Source organism: Ixodes scapularis, unplaced genomic scaffold (genome assembly GCF_016920785.2).
Source record: "Ixodes scapularis isolate PalLabHiFi unplaced genomic scaffold, ASM1692078v2 ptg000683l_1___fragment_1__unscaffolded, whole genome shotgun sequence".
Taxonomy (NCBI): Eukaryota; Metazoa; Arthropoda; class Arachnida; order Ixodida; family Ixodidae; genus Ixodes; species Ixodes scapularis.
In genome coordinates this window covers 538,058-542,949 of record NW_024610019.1, presented here as the reverse complement: position 1 = coordinate 542,949, position 4,892 = coordinate 538,058, and positions in this window count along the sequence as shown.

Genomic DNA, 4,892 nt, shown 5'->3' with positions numbered 1-4,892 from the left:
ACAAAACCAAAAGAAGCCCATAATATACTACAGCATCTCGATCCTTCTGTCAAGCAAGCATTAAACACAAAAAGCACGCAGGCAGGTTTGTGCGTGCTCCACACACATACTCACGGCGAGAGTTGTTGCAGGTGCGGAATTTAACTTCCAAGGATAAAACGGGCAGAAATGTCGTAGCAAATCAGCATGATTTATGATTATTTGCAGGCCGACATATTGTAAGCACCCAAAGGCAAATGTGTTGGGCGATTTTACTTCCCCCGTTGCGAAATGTTTTACTTAAAAATATTTCAAGAAGCGGCAGTTGAAAAAGACTTAAAATGCCGTTCAATGAGGATGCACATGAAGGCCTCTTGTCTACACGACCTTCGGGTGGAAAGAACTGTTCAAAAATGTAAAGATGCACAAATATTTAATTTTTGGTTGCCACCGTCCATCATTTCTCCCTTCAGTAGCCTCTATGAAACGCAGTTTAACAATTGCAAAAACTTTACGCAGGCTACTAAAGCTGACTTGCAAAACGTGCAACTGGCGTTGCGTCACCTTGACACAATTCTATCGCAGGGTTCAGTTTAAGGGTAGCCCTTACAATAAATAGCCTTCCGATGTGCATTGGCTGTGCATGCACTCTGCTGTTATAAATAACAGAAGGCCCGTAATGAAGGGACGGCAACTTACTCATTTTTAATTTGCCACTGACTGTGTTTAAAACATAGTTTGGGTGGGCATCCATTTGAAATATTACGGTAAAAGGCTTCAGTCCACATTCCAACCCCATTTCCATAAATCTTCAGATAACCCAAGTTAAACCACAAAGTAAGAATCGCAGCCTTATACCCGTCAATATTGTGAAAAAGAGGACACATAAATACCGGCAGTGTCCTGTTGGTGAAGTTCTTCAGCTGCGCTTCTGCAGCACTAAGCTGTTCCATGTTGCGGAGAGGCATCAGGAACAGCTCGGGTGGTTCAGGCCTGGCCAGTTCCTGGGGCGTCACCTGTTCCCCAGGCCTCGCCTGCTCTCCCTGGTGCTTGAAAGACACCACGTGCCCGAGCACCTGCCCAACAGACTTGCAGTTCCCTGTTCTGCTGCTGTAGGTGCCCATTCTGGATGTGCAGGTCTATCACGGCCTAAGCAGCTGAGCGTCGAAGGCTGCAAGATAACCAAGGCATAAGAAAGCATTATCCATTTTGCTGATCAACATTATGCACTGATGATGCGAAGAAACTTTTTCAGAAACTTGGGTTTCGGGAAGTTTCAGAAGAACGCTTGAACCTTCAGGTGTTTCGGATGGTTTGGGTAGCTTTGGAACGGTTGCCAGACACAGTGAGTGTTTCAAATTTTTGTAAAAAATTTAAGAGACATTATAATTTGTATGCAATATTTATAAATGTAATAAAAAAAATGTGTTAATCAAATAAACTTTCTGAAAAGGAGACACGGCCCCAATTTTCAGAACGTCACAGTTTTGACTTGTATGGTCAAAATGAATGCTCCCACAAAGTTTTATGATGTTTTTTGACAATCAAAGGAAATAAAAATACTGATTCGTCGGCGACGCACGCGAGACGCGCTGCGCTTGGCTGCGATAAGCACCAGTTTAAAAATCTGACATATAGGTCCGTGCCTATTAGGCCTAGCTTGGTGCCTGTACCCTTGTTGGAACTGCCATTTTCTGGGCTTTCAGGACGGCCTTTTTTTTAAACTATCAACCGTCTAAGAATGGGAGAGAATCCCGTTAAGAACACTTGCCCTGGTATAGAAAACGAAATTGGCTGCAAGCGGCTGCTCTGTGGTGACATGATACCTCGCGCCTAGGCATGTGACGCTTTAGAATGAATTGGCACTTCCAAGTAAAGCACAGGTCATCAATTGCACCCCTTGTTAAATAGCAGAAGTTCCCAAAGCAACTTTGTTTTCTATCGTTTCACTTGCAGCATACAGTGTGTAACAGATGATCCACCTTTCTTCGGTTCTGGTAGCAGACGACGCAGCGGCGTCTTGTTTCCCGCAGCAAATGACACTCTAGGGCAGACAAACCCTCCCTCTTTACTCACGTTAGCAGGCGACGTGTCTGTTAAAGAAAGGTCAGCTCCCTCAGTACAAGCCTGCCGAGATCTCAATCTCACAAAACACCAAAATCGGGCCATTGGTACAACATTTCAAGGTACAAACAGAAGCTGCACAGCACGGCGCTGAAGCGAACTTGCTGCACCTAAAAACAACACTCTAAGCTGTCCGTCGAACTTCTCCAGAGTAGGACAGCACCACAGCCGTTCTTGGCAGCATGCAATGCTTTCCCACAGCATTACGAGAAAGTTTTGTGACCAGTAGCGTATTGAAGAACTCGGTCACTACTGTAATTGTGCATGTGTCACTACGAAGATTATCGAGCTAACTAAATTGAGCAACTGCCGCAAGCTAATCTGGTCAAGTATGCTAACAGAGGGCAGATCAAAAACGTGTGCTAGCACATTATCAGGACTTTAGATGAAAAGGAACAGTACAAAATAATACTTACTGTATTTCTGCAAACTTGATGCTCTGAACGAAGGCCAGTCAGAGTCTGGTGCTTGGCCCGGTCGCACACGAGACAAGATGTCCGCCCCAGGCATTTTGCTTGGCCACCCGCCGTTGTTTCATACTCAAGTCGAACCACAACAGAGGGACGGACGCCACCGTTATTTCGTCATTCTCTTCGATGAACTGTACTCCTCCTCACTAGAATAAAAGGCGTGGTCAGACATGATGTTCATTCAAGTAACTTCACACTGTCAGGTCTTCGCAACCTTTAGCATATATTATAATAACTCCATGGCTATATCCCCATGCACGGCCACATTGAAACACAACGGCGTCGCATTCCGGTATACGCCAAGTAATAAAAGTAGCAGTAAAAGAGAAAAACGGTGCTCATTTCGCGTAAAGGTCTGTTTACACCATGCTTTGTAGCTTTTTACTTGCAACGGTTTCGTGATACCGCGGTTTCGTGCAATTAGCTTATTTACATCCAGTTTTTCAAGCAATGGCAATGGCGTTTCGACTATACTCCATTCATTTTTAAGCTGATACTAGAAGCTCCGCCTTCAACGCAATCTTTCTGCTCTTGCTAACACAAGTGCGATCACGCAGGCACGCGCAACCAAAGCACTGCAGAAGCCAGCGAGCTCGCACTGAAGGCGGAGATTCTAGTCTCAGCTTAGGGTCAAACGGAGTATACATTCCTTGCATATGACGACATGCTAGGTAAGGACAGGGCCCTGTGCCACGCCGGTGGTGGACTTCACAATGCGCGGTTGTGCTTACCAAGGCGTAGGATGCCGCTAACTGCCTGGACATACCGTAGAATACCGTGCATCCGCCCATTCCACATTAAGCGCCCATTACCAAATTTGTGAGATCTGAGAAAATACGCACAGTACATTTATATGTAAAATTGACGACCGGACAAGCACCTATCCCCCATTGTTTTGCGATTATTTCCAAAGTTTGAGTGCGCGCTTGCCCGGTATTTAACGGTACACCGTATTTTCATAGAAGGAACCTAGTTTTGTTTGATGTGAACTCGGAAAAACGAGTCGAGCTTACGATGATGACGGTTAGCCAGAACGTGCGGAATTTTTCAGCATTGGTGCAATTGCGCTACGAGCAGAAAGTTTCGATATACCGCTAAGTTATAATAAAAAAAAAAAAAAAATGTGTCGAAAAAAAAAAAAAGTTGTATTGCGTGCCGCAAAATTTGACGAGCGGCTCTAGGAGTCGCCTGTAGAAAAATTGTTACGACTTTGCGAAGTATGGCAAACAATGCAAATTTACCGTCATAATCTAAAACCTGATGCAAGGATAAATAAAATAACGGACAAGCGTCTCGCGGACGGCACAACCCGATGCCCCGCCAGCAGAGTCTCGGCGAGCTAGCATGCCTCCACCAACACGGTGCGGTCGCCCCCCGAGACCGCCTTGATCACCGGACACCGCGCGGTGCCAGCCACCAGTGCTAAATCCCCCCCCCCCCCCAACACACACACTCACTCACGGATTAAGCGCGACGATGGGATGACGAGCGAGCGGGACGGTGAGACGACGCTCCTGACGGCCGACTCCTACTTCTATCTTCTCCCCCACTTTTCTCCCCTCACCCTACCCCAAGTCAGTGACAAATGCGCCTAGCGCGCGTACACGATTGACTCTATTCCCCCCCCCCCCCCCCCCCCCTTAATTTCACTTAAACGCTTACAACACACGGAGGCCGCCGCCGAAAGATCGCCGTCTCGCCGGGCTAGCGGCGCGACATTCGTCCATACTCGGCCGGGAGTCCCGAAGGTGCGCTCGAAGCGTGGAAACAGCGCGATGCAACGAAAGGCAAAGGGCATCTACACTACGAACGGGCAGAAGCCGATGCAAAAACGTGCGCGAACGTAAACAGAAAAGTGCCGCCGCTCGCCACTACGAAATAATACGCGGTCGCATCCCTTTCCTGCTGCTCGTATTTTCTCTTATTGACGGCTACTCCGTCTTGCGGGACATCACGACGAAACGATCGTCGGGATACGGCGAAAGGCCGTCAACACCGTCGAGTCAACCACCAGCAAGCGTTGTTGAGCGAAGTTGGTTCACTAGGCCTACATACGACGAAACCGACAGAACACGAACATCAAAATCAAAGCACAGGCGGTAACTTCGAGCGACTTCTGCCCCGCATAGATTTACATTCAGCGCTTTCACTCGCCACCACGGTCACATACAATTCTTCGACCCTGGAGCCACCGTACCTGAACCATGCCGCGAACCACGCCAATGTCCCGCTCGCCATTTGTGTTTGCTCACCTTGTCCGGCTTTGGATTGGATGCTGGATCGGCTTTCTAGCAAAGTCTATCAACAGCTGGCTCGATG